Here is a 24793-nt window from a genome sequence, read left to right on the forward strand (position 1 = left end):
TAAATATCCCAAGTGAATTAATTGTATGAACTACTGAAGAAAACATAAGAAAAATTTCTAAGGGACTTTGGTAGGATTTCCTAAAGGACTCTTTAAAGGAATTCCTTTGTAATTTCGAATAAAACTTAACTAGAGTTCCTTAAGCGATCTTTGAAAAAGTCCCAAAAGTAATCATCGGTAGAATTCTAAGAAAAAATATTATACAAATTATGCAAGGAATGCTTCATCCGATAGGTATCGGACCCTTGAAGAAATTCTGAAAGAATCTTTGAAGAATTTTAAAGAGTTTTTGTTTTGAAGAAATATTCAAGAAATCCTTGGAAAAAATCCAATTATAATTATGAAGCGATTCCTGAAAAATTTTTCGATGAATATCCTCTATGATTTGAATAAATCACTTAAAGGATGCTTCGAGACATTTTTGAAGAATTCCTGAAGAAATCTACAAAAATGTTTTAGGAGGAATCTATGGAGAAACTTCTGAAGAAATTATTAAATTTGAGAAGATAGGGTATCTGCACATGTAGAGTATGGATCAAGGTATCTTCTGAATTTTTTGAGGTGGAAAATGTTTTCCATTTTTGCAAAAACCATTTTTTGTGAAATTTCGTTCAAAAATGGTTTCTGCAAAAACAAAAAATATTTTCCACTACAAAAACAATCAGAAGATACCTTGATCCATACTCTACATGTGCACGAAAACCGATTTTGAAAATATTGCTTCGTTATTTAATAAAAAATCAAAAACCGAAAAGTGATGAAATGCTTCCAGTTTCGCCTAAGCATATAGCTCATCCCATTTACATCGTACTCAAGACAAAAAATAAAGCGCGTTTTGTTTTGTTTCTTATTTTTTGCATTTTTGTGAGACGAAGCACGAATGGTAACAAAAATTGCGTGATCGATCAGTGTCGTAATCGCTTTGTATTCTAACAGGATGAATTTGGGATCGTAAGATTATTAAGGACACGTTGACCGTACCAGGAATCCTCAGAGAATTTTTTGAAAGATTTTTTGGAGCTATACCTAATTACTAAATCCTAGAGAAATTCTTGATTGAGTTGCTTGATGAAAACTTAGGAAGATTTTTCAAAAGATTTCTCGAAAGAATTTGAAAGGAATCATATAAAAAATCGCAAAAGAATTTTTTAGGTAGAAGATTCCCTAGAGGAATGCTTGGGGAAAATCCTAGAGTAGATGGATATTAACCCTAAAAGGGATACCTTCATGGCCTCAGTTTCGTCACCTCGCTGAGTGTGTTCCATCAAAGACGAGCTCTGAAAGGCGCCTGGGGTCCAATGGACCCCAGGTATCCCTTTTAGGGTTAAAGAATTCGTTGGAGGAATTCCAGAAGGATTTTTCGAAAGAATTTAGAATACTTAGAATACAGAATTGAGAATATTCTCAGAGGAACTTGTCTAGAGATTAATCAATGTATTCTTTGAAAATTTTCTGGAGGAGTTTTAGGATTGATATATAAGTAAAATCTCAGAGAAACTTCTTGCAGAGATTTTTTTTTGAAACAAAAGCATTGCAGTAAGTCTTGAAGGAATCCTTGGAAGAAATTCTTAACAATTGCTTGAGAAAATGCCAAGATAAAATCTTGGAGATTTTTCTGAAACAACTATGTAAAGGAATAATTGAGAAATGTGTGGAGATATACTTGACTAAAGTAGTAAAATCATTAAACGAATATTTATAGGATCGCCTAAAAAAACTTGGAAAAAATTTTCGAAGAACTTCTCTTCATCCGGCGGAATTCCGCTGTGATTTCTTGGAAGAATATCCGGTTCCGAAACAATCATTGGAGAATTTGTAGTGATTTTTTCTGGAATTTCTCAGGAGTTCTGGGGGGGATCTTATAGATGAATCCATATACATATTATTGATAGAATCCAAGGTAAACTTCCTGAACAAATATTTGGAAAATTACTCGATGGAGCCTTTGCAATTAACCACAAGAATCATGAAGATAAATTATCCTTCAAAAAATATTTCTTAAAGAAAATGGTAAAGAGATCTTGAAAGGAACTCCTAAAGGATTGCTTGGTGCCTTTCTAAATAAATTGGTCAACATTTTTTCGACAAATTTTCTCAGAAAAATATTACGCTCATTGATGGGATTACGGGATGTATCCTTGCAGAATTCCCCGAAGAAATTCACAAAGGAATATGTGGGGGCCTCAATTTCGGTTCCGCACCGGGCCCCCAAATTCCTAGCTACGCCACTGTAATCGTCACGCTGTTCATGCAACAAATCAATTAATAGTTGTGTGTACATATTGAACCCTTGTTGGGCTCCTCCACACTCTGTAGGGCCGCATTGAGTTCTCCACAAGTTTGAACCGTTTCTGAAGTGTTGATTGCAATCGTGAACCTCGCAAATGGCACCCTTCATTTTCTCTATAGCTCTCTAAGCATTTGCCGTCCTGGGTACTGACAGACTAGAACAACTGGTACTGGTGGAAACCAGCCAGAGCAGTTCTATATCAAGTTATGATACCGAAGACCGTGAAAACATGCGCGACGCCGCCCCGACAAACCGCGACCGGGGTGTTAGTCAGCAGCGTAGTACCAGGCCGACAAATAATTACCGATATTAATAAGCACCTCAGGTTGAACACCGAGCGACTAATGAGATAATCGCGTTTTCGGTGCCTGTCTAGCCGTGGAACAAATCAATTTGTTCCAGGTCTCCGAGAGGTCCCTCCAGGGGGGTTCCGTTCCAGGGCTAGGCTGACGCTTGCTTACTGTTAGGAATGTAAGTTTAGCCTAGAATTTTTCTCCGCAGTTCTGGGTCTGATGGTGCAAACTGCTATCACAATGTTGCAGTGCCAGCTCAGCTGGAGGTTTCCTAAGTCCGGTGCGGGTAACGGTCAATGCATTGGCGAACGTGTTGGTATGCATTCATCATTTTTTTTTCCACAGATTGCAGTAGCTTTCATCTCCCTGGATGTGTCAAGGGAAGCGATTCCTTCTCACAGGGAGTTTTTCATGATGGTGACAGAGACAAATGAAACATGTGGATATGTTATATGTTAGTAGAGACCACAAGTCCTACTTCTTTTGTGAGATATATTGTCTATTTAATTATCCAGTTCGCTAAAGATGTTTTTTTTTATTTCCGCAACAATCTCTTCGTTGACTCAACGAAGTAACAAGAAAGAATTTATTAGATAGAAGATCAAGGATCAAAAATAGAAGATAATGAAAATACATAATGAAATACGAATACTATAAAATTGAGAATTCTAAATAGAGAAAAGATTTTAGCAAAATACTTCAAGTTGAATTTAATCATGAAGTTTTGGTTCCTTTACCGAGAAATATAAAAAAAAAACTTATCCTGCACCAGGCTCACCGTTAACCCAAACCGAGAAAACAAACAATGTTTGTTCCACGGTCTTTCTCAGTTCGTTTTTCGTTTCTCATTCTGATCCGAATCGACAGCGGGACTCTGTGGCATAGCTCCTTTTCAATCCGGGGTTTTTCTCTGTCCGATGAAGCACAGGGATAACGATTCGAAAGGAAATAATTTCATTTAGAATTACAACTGTGTCTACAAAGAGCTACCGATTCGTCCTTTGATGTTCTCATACTTCTGCTCTTCAATCAATCAATCAAATGCATCTTCATCTTGATAAGTTTTTAATTTATTTTAATCCTAGGGGATGAGAAAATCGGGCTCAGTGATATTAATCGAAACTGAAAGCTTTCCAAACGATTCCACTTCACCTGATGCAACTGTTTAAATTTGTTATTCTTTTGGAAGGACCCCCCTCATAGCAATATGCGTGTCACGTCAGTTAAATTTTTATTTAGTACTTTTCGGGAAGATTATCAGAGGCGTTAAAAGTATGATGTAGATCACAGCCTCGATTGAAGTTGGCAATGAAATTACCAACGAACGGAATAGTTTTTTCGTAATGCAATTTTAGCAGCATTATGAAATACGAGTTTCTAGATGGGGGAGAATCGACTGTGCAACTCGGATTTTGACGGCTACGCAGTCTTGTTGAATCGAAGCGAGTGGTTATCTAACCCGATGTTTTGACACTTTGAATGGTGTCTTCTTCAAGGGAAAGATAAGTTTTCCGTTTTTTGTTCAATATGATTTAGAATTAGACAAAATCACATTGAACAAAAACGAAAAACGTATCTTTCCCCTGAAGAAGATGCCATCCAAAGTGTCGAAACGTCGGGTTAGATCACAACTCGTTTTGATTTAACAAGACTGCGCAGCCGTCAAATTCCGAGTTATACGAATTTCTCTTATCACTGAGCTTGTCACGAAAATGATGATGTCTGCTGATTGCTTTGCAGCTTAATCCATACCCGCTCAGCATCCTATTTATAGGACAGTACTTTTGTAATGTTTCATCACCTCTGGAGATTAATTAGGCTCATGTTGCGTTTAATACTTCTTGGAGACAAGGTGACGACAAACAACATCTGGTAATATTTAACGTTTTATTGCGTACTACAGTATCCCTGTAATTAAATATTTTGCCTAAGTTTGTGCGTTCCGTCCAAGGGCGTAGCCAGCTTTTCGGGCATGAGGGGGCAAGCACCCTTAGGAAATTTGTACCTACTAGTTTTTATAACTAAACGCAATACGATGAAATTGAATATAATAACATTATATTCGAAAAGCATTATTTAGACCTTCAGCAGTCACGCTGTTATATTTTGTACAATACGTTAAAAAAAGCTGGTCTGATCTACATTAATCAACGTGGTGCTAGTAGCGGCGATCAATTTCTGGAAGATTAAGTTTTTTTTTTGATAATGTCTTTAAAACATTCATAACAAATTATAGCTGAACTCTTATGGAAATTACAAACTCTTTTGAAGACTAACCTAGAATTTCCTGGTTCCTGTATGAGTCCTTTTAAAATTATCTTCCAATACTACTCCTGGTGGAATTCCTCCAGAAATTCGTGAAATAATTTAAAAAAATAATCAGGTAATCCTGGAGAAGTTCTTGGGTACATCCCTAAAAAGATGATTGAAGGATTAATGAAGTTTCCGAAGGAACTCCTGAATTAGTTTTTGAAGAGAACCTGAGAGGAATTTCTGAAGAAATCATTTGATAAATCCCTAATGAAACACCTGGATGAATCCCTGGAGCAATTCCTATAGGAATACCTGGAGGAAGCCCTGTAGAATCCCTGGAGAAATTCCCGGAGGAACCCCTGGAGAAATTCCCGGAGGAATCCCTGGAAGAATTTCTGAAAGTCTACCTGGAGGAATTCCTGTATAAATAATGGGAGGAATACCCAGAGAAATATCTGAAGACATCTCTAGAGGAAATCCTAGTAAAAATCCTAGATAAGTTTCTGAAGGATTCCATGGAGAAAATTCTGGAGAAATTTTTGGAGGAATACTGAGAGGAATCCCTAGAAAAATTTGAGAAGAAATCTCTTGAGGAATTCCTAGCCTAGAGGAAATCTTAGAGAAATTTCAGAAGGAATTCTGGGAGAAATCCCTGTGGGAATTGCTGGAGGAATCCCTGAAGCAATTCCTGGAAAAATCTTTAGAGAGAATCCTGGAGGAATGCCTGAAAAATCTTCTGAACAAATACCTGGCGTAATTCTTTGAAGAATACTTGGATGAGACCCATCACGAACTCCTGGAGAAATTTCTTGGATGAATTCTTGGAGCAATCATTGGAAAAATTCATGGAGCAATCACCAGAGGAATCCTGGGAGGAATTGCTGGAGAATTTTCTGAAAAAAAAATTCCCTTGAGAAATTCCAGGAGGAATTCCTGGAAGAACCCTTGGAGGAATTTCTGGAGGAATCTCTGGGAATATCCCCGAAGAAATTCGTGGAGAAATCCCTGGAAGAATCCCTGAAGTAATTCCTGGACGAATCTCTGGAGGATTCCTGAAGGATTTCTTGGAGGAATGTCTGGAGCAATCCCTGAAAAATTCCTGAAAGTATTCATGGAGAATTTCCTGTTAGAATCTCCGTAGAAATTCCTACAGAAATTCCTGGAGGAATTGCTGACATAGTTTCTGAAGGATGTCTAGGAGCAATTTCTTGAGAAATTCCTGGAGGAATTCCTGAAGAAAATTCTGGGGTATTTTCTGGAGGAATGCCTGGAAAAAATCCAGGAGAAATTCCTAGAGGTATTCTTGTGGGAATTGCTGGAGGGACCTCTATAGGAATTCTTGAAAGAACTACTGGATTAATTTCTAGAGGAATCTCCAGAGGAATTCTGGAGGAATCCTGGAGGAATTTCTAGCGGAATTTCTGGTGAAATCCGCGAAGGAATTCCTGATGGAATCCCTGGGATAATCCTTGAAGAAATTTGTGTAGAAATTCCTGGATGAAACCCTGAAAGTAATTCCTGTTGTAATTCCTAGAGGTATTCCTGTCGGAATTGCTGGAGGAAGCGATGATGAATTTGCTGGAGAAATTTCTAGAGGAATTCTTGAAATAAATACTGCATATATTAATAGAGAAATCTCTAGGGGAGTTCTGGAAGATTTCTGAAGGAATTTGTAGCGGAATTTCTGAAGAAATCTCTGGGGGAATCCTTGAAGAAATTTGTGAAGAAATCCCTGGAAGAATCTATAGAAGAATTCCTGCAGGAATACCTGGATGAATCCCTGAAAAAAAAAATGCTGATTGTATTCCTGGAAGAATTTCTGAAGAAATCCCTAGAGGATTTGCTGGAAGAATCCTTAGAGGAACTTCTGGTGGAAAATCCCTGGAGAAATTCGAGGAGAAATCACTGAAGCAATTCATGAAAGTATCTCAGGAGAAATTTCCGGATAAATGCCTGGAGGAATCCCTGATATATTCCTGAAAGTATTGCTGGAGAATTCCCTGGAAGAAATTCTGAAAAAAAAATCCCCAGAAGATTTTCTGGGAAAAATCCTGGAGAAATTGCTGTCATAATTTCTGAAGGATGTCCAGGAGCAATTACTGGATCAATTCCTAGAGAATTTGCTGGAGGAATTTCTGAAGAAATTCTTGGTGTAATTGCTGGAGAATTTCCTGGAGGAGTTCCTTTGGAAATTTCTGGAGGAATCATTGAAGGAATTCCTAGAGGAATCTTTGGAGGAATGGTTGCAACAATTACTGGATGAATTTCTGGGGGAATCTCTAGGGAAACTCTGGGAGAAATTTCTGAAAAATCCCCTGAGATATTTTCGGAGGAACTTCTAGAGAAATTCCTGGAGAAATGCTCGAAGGAATTTCTGAAGGAATCCATGGGAGAATCCTTTGGAGAAATTCTTGGAGAAATCCCTGGAAAAATCTCTGTAAAAGTTCCTTGAAGATTTTTTTGCAGAATTCCTGGAGGAATCACTCCAGCAATCCCTGGAGAAAAATCTGGAAGAATTCTTGGAGGAATCCCTAAAAAAATCTAGAAGGTATTCCTAGAGATAATCCTGGATGAACTTTTAAGGAATTTCCTGGAGAAATCCTGGATGAATTGCTGACATAACTTATGATATTATTCCTTGATTAATTCCTGGTGAAATTCCTGGAGAAATCCCTGAAGAAATTCCTGGAGGAATTCCTCGAGGAGACCCTGGAGAATTTCGTGGATGAAATTCCGGAGGAATGCCTGCAAGGATTTCTGGAGGTATCCCAGGAAAATCTCCTGGAGGAGTCCCTGATTCTATTCTTGGAGGAATCTCTGCAAGAATAAGGAGGAAACTCTGAAAGAATGCCTGGAAAATTTCCTGGGAGAATGCCTAGGATAATTCCTTGTGGATTTTTTTTAAGGATTCCCTGAAGTAATGCCTGGAAAAATCTTTGGAGGAATTCCTGTATTAGTCTCTGGAAAAAATCCCTTGAAGATTTCCTGGATAAATTTCTGTAGGAATTCGTAGCGGAATTCTTGGAAGCAATTACTGGAGGAAGTCCTGAAGGAATACAATGAGGAAACCATGGAGGAATTCTTGGAGGAATCTCTAAAAAAATCTTGTATGAATCCCTGGAAGATATACTAGAGGAATGTCTGTAGGAATTAGTGAACGAATCTCCAGAGGAACTCCTGAAGAAATCTCTGGAGGAGTTTCTGGCGGAACATCTGGAGGAATCTCTAGGTGAATTTCTGGAGGAATTATTAGAGGAATCCCTGCAGGAATTCCCAGAGAAAACCCTGGAAAAATTCCTAGAGGAATTCCTGATGAAATAAGTGGATTAATCTTTCAATGAATTCGTAGAGGAATACCAAGAATAATTTCTGAAGAAATCGCAGATGGAATTCTTTGAGAAATTTTAGAAGAATCCTTAGAAGAGTTCCTGAAGAAACTCCAGAAGGAATCCCGGAAGCAATTTCAAGAGGAAATCTTAAGGGAATCCCTAAACAGTTCCTGAAGGAAGTACTCAATAAATTCCAGAAGGAGTTCCTTAAAGTATACAAGGAGGAGTTCCTGAGGGAATGCTAAGAATAGTTCCTGGGAGGGTCTTTGGAGGAATTTTAAAATAAGTTGTTCCAGAAAGAAACACAGAAGGAATTTTCGTGTAATGTCCTGCAGAAATTCTTGGAGGAATCCTTGGAGGATGTGTTAGAGGAATGCCTGTAGAGATTAACAGAGGAATCTCCAGAAATATTCTTGGAGAAGTCTCTAGACGTGTACCTGGGGGAATCCTTGGAGGAATTTTTAAAATAATCCATGGAGAAATTCTCGGGCGGATCCCGGGAGAAATTGCTGAAGGAAAACCTGGAGGAATTTCTAAAGAAATGCCAAGGATTTGGATTTGGATGGACTCCCAAAAGAATGTTTTGTACAATGTTTCAAGGAACTCCTGGATTAATTTTTAGCTAATCTCTGGTGAAATTTCCTGTAAGGGATTCCGGAAGGTATTCCTGCTGAAATACTTCAATTTTTTCCAGATTGAATTTTTGGAGCAATCTCTAGTGGAATTCTTGAACGAATATGTGGAGTAATCCCTGAAGAAATCTCTGAAGGAACACTTGCAAAAGTACCTGAAAGAATTTTTATTGACAATCCTTTGAGAATCCCTAGGCAAATTCCTGGAGGAATGTTCGCAAAAAGCACTGGAACAATCACTGGAGAAACCTCTATAAATATCCCAGGAGAAATTCCCGGAGGAATGTCTGGTGAAACCAATAGAGGAATTCTTGAAAAATTCTCTGGAGCAAACCATGATGGATTCACTGAAGTAAGCTATGGACAAATTCCTCAAGGAATTCATTCATGCATCCTTGCAGAAGTATCTGTAAACATTTCTGAAGGAATCATGGGAGGAATTCTTAAAGCATTTCTTGAAACAAACCCCGAAACAATCACTATTGAAACTCAAGGTATCCCATCTTCAAGGAACCCGACTTCAGAGAATTCCATCACAAAAAATGCAGCGCGCAGCAGAAGTCTCAGGGCCGTCTCAAGAGGTTTCAAGGGGTTCCAGAAGACACCAGGGGATCTCATGGGGGGTCTCAGGGGGTTAAGTGGGGTCTCCGGGGAATTATATGGACTTAAAGGGAGTATCATGAGATTTCAGGGGCATTTCGGGGGTGCCAGGAGGTTTCAATAGTGCCAGTTGGGCGGCTATTTCCAATGGGCACCTGCGTCTGCGGATACCTGGGTACTTGTACATGATTCTCGGAAGTGACTTCCAGAATAGAGTACTAGTTTACGACTCAGAGGTGGGTCAGAAGGGCTTTCACATAACCTCAGAAGTCCTACAAGGCTCCATCCTGGGTCCGGTGCAAGGATGGAAACACTCACTTGCAAAGAGTTTTACACTCACTTGATATTTTCTCAGTTCAGAAGCGTGCAATCAAGAAATGGTGTATGTACGACTTTTGCTTTGTGGTTTTGTCTAGAACTTTGCCGAATAGAGTAGGGGTCGCACACGCATACCGAAGTCGTGAGGGAGCTGCGAAGGTAACTCTCCACTAGGTGAATGTAAATTACATTCACCTCGTGGAGAGTCGCTTTTACAAGTCTGTCTTGAGTTTGGTATGCGTGTGCGACCCCTACTCTATTCGGCAAAGTTTTAGATAAAACCACAATGCAAAAGTCGTCCAACATCGTTTCTTGATTGCAAGTTTCTGAGCTGAGAAAATAGCAAGTGAGTGTAACTCTTTGAAAGTGAGCGTTCCCATCCCTGGTCCGGTGTTATGGAATGTCATGTACGACGAGGCGAGGCGTTGAGGTTAAAGTTCCCGGTGCGAGTGGCAATCGTCGACCTTGCTGCCGCTCGAAGTCTATACAATACTCAGTTATTGATGCTTGCAGAAAAGTTTGGCGCGGGCGTGGTGGTTGACTATGGCCGCTTTCTGAGGACAAATGGAGTGGGAAGGACCACCCGGGCTGCTGAGAAAAGCGCCAGCTCCCCAAAACTATATATGAACCTGAGTCGTTCGGGTGTCTGTTGGGCAGATTATCCCCCCTTCGCTTAAGAAAAAGAATAATAAAAACGGGGTTCCAGGGGGCCCCAGGGGTGCTTCAAGGAGTGTCTGGGGCGTTTCAGGGGGTCTCAAGAGCGTTTTAAAGTGTTAAAGTGTACCAGGGGCTTCAGGTGGGTACCTGTTGGTCTCAGGAGCGTTTCAGGGGGTTTCAGGGAAGTTTTAGGAGATCTCTGGAGCACTTCGGGGGGGGGGGGGGGGGGGGTACAGGAGCGTTGCAGGGTGTCTGGGGGCGTTTTATGGGATCCCACGGGGTTTCAAGGGGTACCTGGAGGTCTCAGGAGCGCTTCATGGGATCTCAGGGGGATCCTGAAGTTTTTTTTTTAATTTCTTTTGATTCGTAAACTTTAACTTATTCTTCACACATGGATCCTGGAAGCCTCAGGGGCCTTCAGGGAGTTTCAGGGGGATTCCGGGGGTTATCTATTATTTATACTCTACACTTCATACTATCAACGGTCATGAAATCCCAATATTCCCACTGAAATACTCCTGAATATTTAAGCTCCGTAAAACGTCCCCGAAACCTCCTAAATGTTATTCTCCATAATCCCACTGGATCTACAGTTCTCTGAGATGTGTTTCATCAGATGTTGTGCAGTGGAAAATCTGCTGATGGTGGATCGCCGAATGGGGAAAAGATAAGCTCCGATACCACACAATAGAATAACTAAAGCGCCGGACTAGCGATACGGAGTCGTGGGTTCGAATCCCACCAAAACAAGTGGTAATTTTTTCACAAATTTATCTCTCAATTTGTCAACTAAACACACACTTAGTCTTAGCAAAAAAAATATTATTTTTTTCGTTTTGATTCAATTTAATGCCGATTTTTATTGAAACTATTGCAATGCAAAATTACAAGGCTACCGCTCCAACTGATTTATTCCTATTCTTAAATCGACAAAATAGAAGATACATCCGAGGCAATCGATCCCCGCCATAAATTGCAATCACTCCCGTCCAATTGCGACAGAAGCTAGAACTAAACGATCTTTTGTAAGGTGAGAAGTGCGCTGCCTGTCAGTTGATTCTTCTCCACTCCACACGACTACAAACCGGGTTGCCATAAACTTCTGGCAAAGAATACATATTTTACTGCAAACTTATATCTTATTTGCTTTCCTCTTCTGCGGGTTCGATATCGAATGCCTAGTTCATCCACCGCACCGTGCCACCGCACTGTAGACAGACGCAGAACCGCACATAAACAGTCCGGAACCCCAGAACCTATGCGGAGAACGTTGACGGCAGTGTGCCTGCCTATGCAAAAAAGCAGCGAAACTTGAACCCACTAGCGGAGCTGAAAGGCTGAACAGCAAACATAAACTACACTGGACCGGAGAGATCCCAGCAGCCGCAGCCGGCAATTCGCGCCAGCCAGCAGCATCAGCATCGGTCGTCGTCGGTCGGTAATCGAGATAATCAGGGAGGACGCGATCTGAACCCATAGGCATAGGGAACCCCCCGCGATTGTGGGGGCTGGCACAACATGCATGTGTCACCCGTTCCCGACATACACAGTAGAAACGCGAGAGAAGGAGGCTTACAATTAAATAAAATGTACATATTTATGTGTATCGATAGAACCCGATCGTGTTAATTACAATTAATTTCAGTACTTTACTATCGATGTTAGCCTACGGGGGGAGGTGGAAACTGGCAGGTCCCCCTATCTGGTGGTGTGAATCTATCCGGCGGCGGCGGCGGCAACCAAGAGGTGGCAATTCCGGCGAGTGGCGAATGGCTTAGGCACGGCTATTTCCACGGGACCCTTGCGCGCGCGTTGGCTATGCCGGGGCCGGGGACGATGACGACGACGACGATGTTGCTGTTCACGACTCTGTTTACCTCGATTGGGCTTTTAAACTGCGGGAGAGCATATCGAATGACTGGGAACTAGTGCAGCTTTGGGATTCCTGTGTGGCTTCTATTTTCCCAGACCGCCACCACCACCATCGCCGCCATCAGCTGGTGGCTGGGGGTCTCGACCGAGGAGGACAGATTGTCACCAATCGGCGAACCATGTGCACGTGTAGGCTTCTTGTATCGTATGTGCCAATCGAATCGTTCGATGTTGTCATTCGAAGGCATGTGTGTTTTTGTGTTGAGCATTGAAAATTTGTCGCTTGTTGGTTAGCTTCTAAATGCAGCATATTTGAACAAGTATCGTTCGTTCTAGGTTTGACTTCGGATGGAGTTGATAATCGAGTAAGGGACACAGTTTTATAATGAGCTTTTCTCAAGCATTAACGTGGATCAATGGCAGAAGTTGATTCACCCTGTTAGCTTATCCGAAGGAATATTATAATTACTATTACTATCTCTGACCTCAGGTATCAGGTATCTGAATGCCGGCTCCAGAGGCACGTTATCCTCCATTTGGGAAATTTTCATGTAGCGATGGTCAAATAAAGATTCTTCATCTGACACATGCCAATTGGTCAGCTCGTGACTAATTCTCTAGAGCAAAGCGTTATGTCTAATACTTCCTCTCTAGGAGATACCATGAAGGTTGGGCGGTTGCCTATGTTAAGTAATCCAAGATCTGTACCACTTAAGTACTCCACCAAACTGGAGCCTCTAAAGTTAATGTCTTAGCTGCCCCAGATGATATGGTGAGCATTTGCATCACTGACAACAAATAGCGAAAGTCTTTCAGATATGCAGTATGCGATGACTCAAGGCTCATGGCATTCCAAGAAATATTTTTATTGCCAATTATTCTTGTAGAGATTTTTAGAACCGTCATAAAACTCAACCAATTGACATACCAGAAAAATCGTCTATTGCCTGCTGTTCATGCATTTGCTGATGCCGATTATGCGAGTGATGAGATAGATAGAAAGTGCGTATCCGGATACCTAATGAAAGTTTATGGGAATACCGTAATATGGTCATCGAAGAAGCAACAAACCGTTGCAATGTCGTCTACAGAAGCAGAATATGTAGCAATGAGTTTTTGTACAAGTGAAGCAATATGGCTGGGTGGATTGTTAAATGATCTAATGCCATTGGAGAATGTATTTCCAATTCAAGTTTCGGAGGACAACCAAGGTGCTATAGCTATGTCAAAAACAGAAGAAACAAAACGTGTCAAGTATATAGATGTGAAACATCATTTTATTCGTGATGCGGTAGGACAAGGAAAAATCAAGATTCACTATGTTCCAACATGTGATCAAGAAGCAGACATTTTAACAAAATCATTGACTATTAAAACATTCGAGAATTTTCGCAGAAGGATTGGTTTGCTGTAGAAGAGTCTTCAAGCACGTCAAGCTAATCAAAGGAACTGTTGACTTTGCTATTCATTAGATGTCTTAGTTACGCTTAGTTACTGTTATCATTATTAAACAAGTCGTTCTACTGTTCAGACGTAGTTTTTCCTTATCTCCTACGAAAGCCCGATAGTCTAAAGCGTTTTTTACATTGGCCGTCATTAAGGATCCGAGGTAGACGAATTCCTCCACCACCTCGAAAGTATCCCCGTCTATCGTAACACTACTACCCAGACGAATCCGGTCGTGTTCGGTTCCGCCTACCAGAATATACTTTGTTTTTGAGGCATTCACCACCAGTCCGACCTTTGCTGTTTCGCGTTTCAGGCCGGTGTACAGCTCTGCCACCGTTCCAAATGTTCTTGCAATAATGTCCATGTCGTCCGCAAGGCACACAAATTGACCGGATTTTGTGAAAATCGATCCCCGGCTGTTGAGCCCGGCTCGTGGCATCACACCTTCCAGAGCGATGTTGAAGAGTAGGCATGAGAGTCCATCACCTTGTCGCAGTCCCCGCCGAGATTCGAATGAACTAGATAGTTCACCCGAAACCCTTACGCAGTTTTGCAAACCGTCCATCGTTGCTTTAATTAGTCTAGGCAGGTTCCAAGGAAAGCCGTTTTTGTCCATGATTCTCCATAGCTCTGCGCGGTCGATACTGTCTACTGTCGTATGCCGCTTTGAAGTCGATGAACAGGTGATGCGTTTGGACCAGGTAGGTATTCACGTCATTTCTGGGGGATTTGCCGTACGGTGAAGATCTGGTCCATTGTCGACCGGCCGTCGGTGAAACCGGCTTGATAACTTCCCTAATACCTTATTGATGCCTCATTTTACGTATGGAGACTTTATTTACACGAATGCAACAATTGGTTCTCTAGACAGATTACGGGTAGCTCTGAATGCTTGCGTCAGATATGTTTACAATCTCTCCCGATTTTCCCACGTTTCTCATCTACAGGCTTCCCTCTTAGGTTGTCCTTTTATCAAGTTTTACAAGTTCAGGTCCTGTATGACTCTTTTCAAAATCATTAAAACAAAAACTCCGGATTTCCTCTTTTCTAAACTGACACCATTTAGAGGTACACGTACGCGAAATTTTCGGATTCCTAACCACAGTTCTTCGTATTATAGCCAGTCATTCTTTGTAAGAGGTGTTGTGAGCTTTAATAGTCTTCCAAATAATATAAAATCAATTGAGGCAACCACACACTTTCGAGATGAACTTAGATCATATTTACAATAGTATTTTTTTTTGTTGATATCAGTAAAAGAGAACGGTAGTTATTAAGAATTTTTCAAGAATTATCCATTATACCCACAATGTAACATCGAAAAAGGCAGAGCCTTAAGTTACAAGAATAAATAAATAAATAAATAAATAAATAAAATAAATAATAAAAATGTATTATACACTGCTGATGATTGTATCATTCCCTGTATCAAGATGATAGCTCGAAAGGATTGTTAAGCACGTTGTATCATATTCTTTTATTAGGGTTCCCACGAACTCATTCGTTTTAGGTGACAGACGACGGAAGATGATCTGGGATAGCACTTTGTAGGCACCATTCAAAATAGTGATTGCCCTGAAGTTCTCACATTCCAAATGGTCGCCTTTCTTGTGAATGCAGATTACCCCTTCCTTCCACTCCTCCGGTAGCTGTTCGGTTTCCCAGATCCTGACTATCAGCCGATGCAGACAGGTGGCCAACTTTTCTGGACCCATCTGGTCCTCCGCTGCACTGGCGTCGTCGTTTCCTCCGTTGCCGTGCTGATCGAAGTGCTGCTTCCACCTTTCGATCACCTCACGTCCGTCCGTCAAGAGTCCTCCGTCTTTATCCCTGCGTATTTCGGCTCGCGGCACGAAGCCGTTGCGGGATGCGTTGAGCTTCTGATAGAACTTCCGTGTTTCTTGGGAACGGCGCAGCAGTTCCATTTATTTACACTCCGCTTCTTCCAGGCGGCGCTTTTTCTCTCGAAAGAGGCGGGTCTGCTGTTAAAAAGGAAGATATCAGTTAGTATTTCATTCTACAGATTTTTTACCGGCTGAAATTCTCTATTCATCTATTCTTCCTATAGATGGATATATCTATCACAGTACTCACAACAGATAATATAAAACGAGCTCACCCATTTGTTCATGAAAAATGTTCATATGGAGAAGCAGATATATTTTAAACGTGTTTATTCGATGATCTTCAACATTGAGTTTTTTAATTCTTCAAATTCAACAGAAATTGTATCTTCTTCGCCGAGCATGAACTACTGCTGTTTATTTATTTGTCTAACCTGTGCCAATGTGTTTAACGTCTGGTAGCTCTTGAAAAGCATAAAGCAACTCAAACAGCAGTCCCACTTCGGATCAAACTTATCTGGAACACTACTGGCTACGGCCATCAGCCCTTACAGTGGTGGACACATGCATTCAAGTAGTTAAGTCCTAATGATGGCATGGAGCTTAAGATATTTGCCGAGCTCAAACATGCAGACTGACGCGACGATGACAGGCAGGCGCTAAGCATAAGTGGTCGGGAAGTTATCGAGCTGTTTAACATTGATAAACATTTTGCTGCTGTCTGTCTGGAAGCGCTGCCAAGATGAGTCGGAACAAATATAGGGCCTATATAGTCTTCGTGAAGTTCCGTCATCTGATGGCTTCCAGCTTCAAGGAGAGTATGTTGGTTTTTGGACTCGGATGTTTGTTCGGGACTATGCTATATAGGTACCTAGTTTTTTGAGCAAATGGAATCTGCAACTATTGCTTGTAAGTTGATTCGATGAATGTGAAATGCAATGGAACAAAAATAACATATTATGTACTTTTGTAATAGTAAGGATAGTAATTCAAACTTTAAACAAGCTAATGAGGCACTTACTTTTTTTTTTAGATAAGACAGTAAATTTTATTTAACATAAAGCATTTTTCACGTTCAGGAGTCTAGATTCTGTTGTCAGACTTATAGAAACACATGCGTTTGCAGTAAACATTTTCATTCAAATAAAATTCACAAAAATAAAAATGAAAATAAAAATAAACAAATGCATCTAATAAAGAAATAATGTTGTCCCACTTCAAGCATACGGTTTTATTAAAAGTGAAGAAATAATTAAAACATGAACTTAAAATCCCCTCCGAACTACATTTGGTCGGCGTTCAGTCAGAGAGGACCATGTGTCTTTTACTTAATTTCTAGAAAAACGACTTTAAAGTTTGCAACTCTATAAGTTTTGAGTTTTTCAACAAATGTTCCTGATTTTTTGCCATAAATCTTAATAACTATTCATCACAGCATCGCTCTGTATTGATCGCGAAAAAACGTAAAATAAAGCTTGAAACCGAGAAATTGCTAAGTAATTGATTGTACTTAGTCCACTTTGACTGAACAGTTTTTGGAAAATCTTCAACCAACTACAGTTAACACTCAAGTTTTTACATATTTGATGGAAAAATAATGCACAAGTAGAACAACAGTTAATTGGAGTAGTTTATAATGTGAGCAGAAAGTTTGAAATTTGATATTTCTGTTATTACACTGTTAATTGCCATTTTCAATTTTTCTGTTCAGTCAGAGTGGACCAAGTACAACAGTTCAATATCACATGAAGGTTAGTCAATGATTGAGCTATTTAAGAATTCTTAACTTGAACATTTAATAGCTAACAACTTTTGAATGTACTTCCATAGTTCGGTACGTTTTTGAAATATTGTATTTACACAGTTCATAATAATTTATTCAGAGGACTGGCATTTTTAAAAAATTCGTCCAGACAGAGTGAACCAAGTGAACAATTCTTAAATAATCGGTAAAATCAATTTATTCATGAAACGGGTATTGGTGCATTTCAATAGAATGCTCAACAGCTACTAAACTAACATATTTTGATTTGGAAAGGATTGCGAAGAATAAGGGAATTTCAACTATTTTTCTTAGAGACACATGGTCCACTCTGTCTGCACGCGAAATGCCACAACATGCTTCAACACGATGATCTGTAAAATACGATATTGACCATAATAAAAATGGAATTTCACGTGCTTCCTTGATCAATAATCATCAGAAAATGCGTTAGGGAGTCATACGATTTAGAGACGTACCACATTTTGATGATAAACTATTTTATTTATTAGATTTTAATCAATACACATTTTTTTAATTCTCTTGACATCAAGCATATGGTCCACTCTGACTGCACACTATTATCGATTTTTGCAGTCCAATCAAAAGAAAATTGTGCTATAACTCTCGTTAATTGTAACATCAAGAAAATTGGGTGAATGTTCCAAGAAGCTTAAGAAATTCTTAATCAAATGCCCTAAAAATCTAATTTTCGTCAATTTTGTTACTTGGTCCCCTCTGACTTAACGCCGACCATTTGTAGTCAAAAATTTAATCTCATACCCTTTGCTGAAACGAATAAAATCTGATAAATTCGACTCCCTTTGGTGCTTACTAGTCCGCTTTTCACACTTAGAGGAACTTCATCCCGCAACTGTTGCAAGACTGCACCAGCAATAACCCGAAAATTCTCCATTTCGCAACGAAAATATGCGCATGCAGGGCACCAGCCCTTAACAGTCGCCACTTTGAGGCTGGTGAGCAGAGGTGGGTTCCATTGCAATGAGGGGAAAGAAAATTAACTTTTTCGGTATTTCTTGAAGGTACACGGGTGGTGGGTACGAGTAGTGGAAAGGCAGGAAAGCTGACTGCAAGTAATTAATTCCAAATGGTTTTCCCTTGGGTAATTCGGAGTTGCTCCGAATCGTAAGGAGTTCATTACGTAGATGAACTGACGACGAAGACGACTATACGGTCAGCCTGCCGGCCATTTGAGCGCTAAATGTGCGCTTTCATCACCCGCCGACACGGTACAGATTAAATGGCCGCGCCTCTATAGTCGGCTGAATGGCATGTTGAAGTGTTGGGAAATGGTGTTGACAGAGGAATGCGAAAAGTATTTGGCGAGGTTTTTAATGCTTAATTTCATTCTTTGGGCAGAATTACTTCTTAGTTTATCGAGAGAAAAACTGTGACGCTCTATAGTCATGACTCAAAAAAAATAAAAAATAAAAAAAATAATTATAATATGTTTTTGAGGACCGGAATTTTAGGAGCAGTTGACTAGGCACCACTCTGCTTACCAAGATGTTAGTTAAGACCCAATCAACCACTGAAAAACTTGTTATTAATAAACCAACCCAGTTACTGAACACACGTCTTTCTCTAAAGGTTGTGAGTCCAGTTGCGTTAGACCACTGAAGGTAAAGCGAATTGTTTCAAGATTGAAAAATTTGACGGAGAAGACAGAAGGATGTCGAGCATAGCAAAAGTTGGAATTGTTCAATTTGCCGAAGCTGGATACGACGTATGGAGTAGAAACGCAGATGTCTGCTTACGGCGTGAAGGAGATGCAAAGGATGCATGTACCCATGGATGCAGCCCAACAGGCAGGTTTCTGCGAAAAGGACGAGAAAACAAAGGCTCTTCTGGTAGCGCACATTGCTGATTCGCATCTAGAGTATATACGTGACAAGGATACATTCGAAGATCCCTGGCAACGCCAAAGATGGCAGAAAAAACAACGTTGATGGATCATTTCCGCTGCCTTGGTGAGTTGATGCGCCTTTTAAAAAGAGCTGAGAATCTTGGAAACAATCTGCTAATGCTGGACACTGTGAAGGCACGGTTATTGTCTGAACAGCAGAAGTGTTCGGGAAGAGAGAGCGGTTTCTTTGTAGATGGTGTTTCGGATGGATCAGGAACAGCGTTTGCAGCGAAGCCGGTGAGAAGCAGGGAGACGACCAAGTTTCAAAGCGTATGCGGCCCTATCCGAAGATGAAGAATCGACATGGTAAGGCCAGTGCTGTCATGGTAAAATCAGAGCTGGTTACTCAAAGTTCACGCCCCAAACTGGGAAAGCCCTTCTTTGTATTACAGGTATGTTCCGTTTTTGTCACTATTCGTTTTTATCACTATCCGTTTTTGTCAGCACTCAAAGTTTTAGATGAGATGTGCAAAACCATCAAAGGACGGACTCGATTCCGGCAATAGGAAAAAATCACCCTGGATAACACTAGTTTACAAAATAAAACGAAAGTCGTGAACTTCTTTCTGTCAGCGACCAAAATTTTTGGAGTACAATTGAGTGCTGATTTCAAAACCGTGCTTCAAAAAAATTTAAGTAGAACAGTTTTTGTTCAATATCGAGTTTTACATTTTTTTTTAAATATGTGATTTACTAAAATTCAAATATTTTGCGTATTGTTAAATAAATTTTAGACCTTTTTCCATAAATTAAAAGCTGAATATAATACCATTCGATCATCTATATGCAGGTTTTGCATCAGATTGATTCAAGGAATTGATGAGTTTTGGGGACGATATCCTTAAATTTTAGCAAAATTTCCGAACATATGTGAAGAAATGTATTTTTTTTTTCAATAAGAAAAATAAAATATAAAAATTCTTTCTCTACGTTTATTTGATATTTCATATGTAGGCGAGTTACAGTGAAAAAATCAGCTAAATCGGAGCATTGATTACGGAGAATGAGATGTGTGAAGTTGGCGACTTTGCTTAAAAAATAGAACAAAAATCGATTTCAAATCATCAACCTTTTTTTCCTTCGCGTTTTCGAACTCAGGGCATGATTCAACTCCAAAAATGATCATCAGCTTACTGAGTTCAAGAATGCTGTAAACTAGTGTAATCGAACAATTTTATTTTATTTCTTTAGCCTATTAAGTTAGGGCACCTTAATTAGTGTCCCTTCCGGGGATTGCTCCAGGATGTCCATCTGGGTATTTCTCCAAGAACTTCCTTCTGAAGATCCTTCTTCTCCTTTCTTCGTCTTTTTCTTTTTCTTCTTCTTATTGATGGCTCTACGTACCAACTGGAACTTGGCCTGCCTCTACAAGTGTTCTTCGAGAACTTAAACAGTTTAGGGCTGTCATTGCCTGAATTTTTACACTTCAATCTTTTTACAAGACATTTTTAAGTGAAATAAATTTCAAGCGATTTTTACACGATTTTCTTGAAATTACGCGATGTGCTGAATTCTTCTCCCTGGTCACTATTTCTTTCCGACGGGGCTCAAATTTCTACCAGAGATCTTTCTTGTCATCCTTGATACCCTATCCAAATTTTCACGACCGAAACGGCTATATTCACTAGACTAACTGGAGATACCTATAGAATTTTATCCGGGATTTAATTATTCGATTACTCTAGACATGCAATCTTGGTTTTCTTCAGTTATTCCTACTAGTGATTCTACCTTGTATGCCTCCCGATTCCTTAATGGATTTCTTCTGAGAAATCGTCAGGAAATAATTCAAAAGTTCTTTTGGGTGAATTAGGAGTTAAGTCTTTCAAAAATAAGCTTCTCTAGGAAAAGGGGTCTAGGATCTTGAAAAACGATCTGGGGATTTCTCCAGCAACTCCTGAAGGGTTCCCAGAAGAATCTAAGGATTTCCGAAAAAATCCTGAAGAAATCCCATTACATCTGAAAGTATCACTCAAGGAACAATTGGAAAATTTCGTGGAAGAACTTTTACAGGATTCCTAGAAGTAATTTCTCAAAATTTCTCACTAGGAATTTCTGGAGGATTCTCAGGAATAACTACCCGGAGATTTCTATACAGAATATTAGGAGGGCTCCCTGAAGAAACTTCTGGAGGATTTGAGGGAAGAATTCCTGAAAGATTACTAGACTAAACTTCTGGGAGATTCCCAAAAAACGCAGTTAGAAATCGGGAGAATTATTATTATTACATTATTTTTATTAACGAGATTTTCAGCCTAAGACTGGTTCATCTAGTAATCATGGGAAAATAAAAAAGATGGAAGATAGAATCTTCTTGGAAAATCTCTTGGAAATATTCATAATAAATGTTCCAGTAGTTGTAGGTGTTTCTACTGCGCATAAATACCAAAACAAAGTCCTGTAGGAATCCATCAACGAAATTTTTGGATGGAGGACATTCCTCAGAAATAAATAATGAAGAGTCCCAGAAAGAAATTCCTCCAAAATTTCTCCAGAAAGAGCCCCTGGAGAAATAGATGACTGTAGATGGGTCTCAGTTCTTTGTGTCGTGCATCGACGACTATTTTCATTTTGCTGTTCTCTACCTGATGAAGCGAAAATGTCAAGTCTTCGACTACTTCAAGGTATAAAAAGCTATAACGATGACAACGTTTCGTCAGTATAACTGTTAGCTGATATCCCAGCAAAAAGTGACGTTTGTTATCTGACTCTCAGCAAAACGTTTGCCAAATCTCAGCAATGAACTGTCAAAATTGCTGAGATCTCTGCAAAATTTGTGTTTGATGATTAGTCGGCTGTGCAAATCTCGGCAAAAGAAACTGATATCCTGGCAATTTAAAATGAGTATGTGGGAGTCTATCTACGGTGCGATGAGTACGGTAGCGTGGGAGATGGTAGGCGCAACTCAAAGACGGTCTTAGAATGAGTGGTTTGACGAGGAGTGACAGAGGGTAACAAACGAGAAAAATGATGCCAAAAGCAGGATGCTTTGGGGAGCGATATAGAAACAACAGTAGCCGAAAAATCCATCGCAAAAAGAAAATAGAGTATGAGAAAAATGTGATTGCTCAGACGCAAGAGAGTATGGAATAGAATACTGTGCGGAAATCTTAAGAATCTGCCAAAGGCGCGCGGAGAAAACAGAGCCTTCTTCCATCATGTGTAACGACCGTGATGGAAACTTGCTCACAGATAAAACAATGGTGGCTCCCAGGTGGAGAGGGCACTTTGAGGTATTTTTGAACGGTGGAAATGGAAGAACAGCAGACAGAATTCGAATCGATGACGTAACCTCCAACGCTAGATAAGTTCAAGACAGCCATTAGAGAACTGAAGAACAACAAGGCTGCTGGGAAGGACGAACTCTCGGCCGAGCTTCTCAAGCATAATAATGGGCACCTGTATCAACTCTTACACCTATTATATTGAACATATGGGATGAGGAAGAACTGTCCGTTAGTTGGTTGGATGATCTCATATGCCCTTTATACAAGAAAGGGCATCGACTGGAGTACGCAAATTACAGAGGAATAACCCTTCTCCATTAGTGTACAAGATTTTGTCCAGAATTCTGTTTCGCATCCTGAAGCCGATTGAGGAATCCTTCGTCGGCGAATTGTAGGCGGGATCGTGGTCGATCAACGATGCATCAGATGTTCACACTGTGGCAGATTCTCGATACAACTTGCAGACCCATCATCTGTTTATTGGTGTCAAGATGTCGTGCTATCCAGTGAATAGAAACTGGTTATGGCAGAATATGATCGAACATGGTTTTCCGGTGAAGCTGATTACACTGATTCGTGCGACGCATTACATTAATCCTTTGCTTTCGAATTGAATGAATTTGGGAGCGTAAGATTACTATGGGCACGCTGACCCTTAACTAAACTATTTTATTTTGTTGTTTCATTTATAAAAACCGAAATTGTGATAACTGGTTCCAGATACCTTGTGAATGACTGTTAGTTTAGATAAGCGTACAGATTCCATACTCGTATAAACAGTTCGAAGAAAAACTGTACATTCAAAAATCAATTAATCATCAGATTAGAAACGTAATGTGCTCAAGTAGCAAAACCCGAGGCAAACCAGCGAAAGGAAAAAAAACATCACTTTTCTCCATTATTCCCTCTGCTCGAACTAAACATTTCTTGACAGGCCAACAAGTGCGCTGTCATTGCTGCATTGTATCTGTTCTTCTGCTGTTTTATTGCTGCCGCCGCCGCCACAGCCACCACAGACAGTGTAGTACTAGTTTCCCCAAGATTGACACACAGAAAAGAACGAGAAAGACGCGCAACCAACATTCCATAAAACCATTCCTGAGCGATCAACCTCGCGGAAAATAGCCAACACACTACAATTCTGACCGAGCAGCAGCAACAACAACGGCGGCCACAAAAACTAACCCAACTAGCAAAATAACACAACCGAGTCAAACAGATCGTGAACACAAAGAAAATTTGTTCTAGTCAAGCATTTACGGCTCACGCGGTTTCAGTTCTCGTTTTTTTCCCCTTCCGCGGTGGTTGCAGATGCTGATGCTGTTGTTTTTTCGCTGCTCTCCAAACCGATAAACGGTTCATGTCACGTCTGGCTTGATTGCTTCTGGCTTTTCCAAGTCTGGCCACATCAGCCAAGGTTACCCGCCGCCAGCCAACAACCATCACGCGGAATCGCTTGCTTTTGGTGCGCTGAGCTGAGCTGAGCTGACTGTGCGCGGCTGCCAATTTTGGAACCCTTCACTTGGTGCGGTTCGGAATTCGTCCGGTGACCTCCCACGGGAAGGATGGGTTTGGGGGAAGTCTCTGGGAAAGAATATAGAAATTTTCACTCAGCAGATTTTAAACCCACACTTTTCACCATATATTCATGACGGTTGGAGCACACAGAGAAAAAATAACACGGCCACTCTTAAAGTGGATCATTTTTCCCGTCTTATTATTATCTGCCAAACGAGAACTAACTTCGGGCCATTGTCGATTTTTCTTAGTTTCACTCCCAACCTCTCGCCCGCGAGCCACGGAGGAATCCTTAGCCAGCGTAATTTTCTCATCACGACGGGCACCACGTCCCGAGCCAATGCACACACCTACAGTGAAGGACGAATCATCGGGTACACTAACTAACTGTTTAAGCTTTCCTGAATTGTTTCATTACAAACGTGGTGGATAAAAAAGGACTTCGTGAAAAGGTCCTTCGTTGAGGTACTGGAGAATCATGCAGCGGATAATCCGAAAAATAGTGGACCACAACGCATCGTTACACCTGGAGATCACCACAGCGCAGACGGAATCTCAAATCCACCACGTTCTGATTGACTGACGGAACTTCTCCGACATTATCGACGTCAGAACCTATCGTGGCGCCAACATCGACCCCGACCACTATCTGGTGATGGTCAAACTGCGCCCAAAACGCTCCGGCATCAATAACATACGGTACCGGCGAACGCCACGGTACAACCTACAGCGACTGAAACAACCGGATGTCGCCTCAGCATACGCGCAGAATCTGGAGGCCGCGTTGCCAGACGTGGGCGAGCTCGATGAGGCCCCTCTAGA

This window comes from Aedes albopictus, chromosome 3, assembly GCF_035046485.1.
Source record: "Aedes albopictus strain Foshan chromosome 3, AalbF5, whole genome shotgun sequence".
In the NCBI taxonomy this organism is placed as follows: Eukaryota; Metazoa; Arthropoda; class Insecta; order Diptera; family Culicidae; genus Aedes; species Aedes albopictus.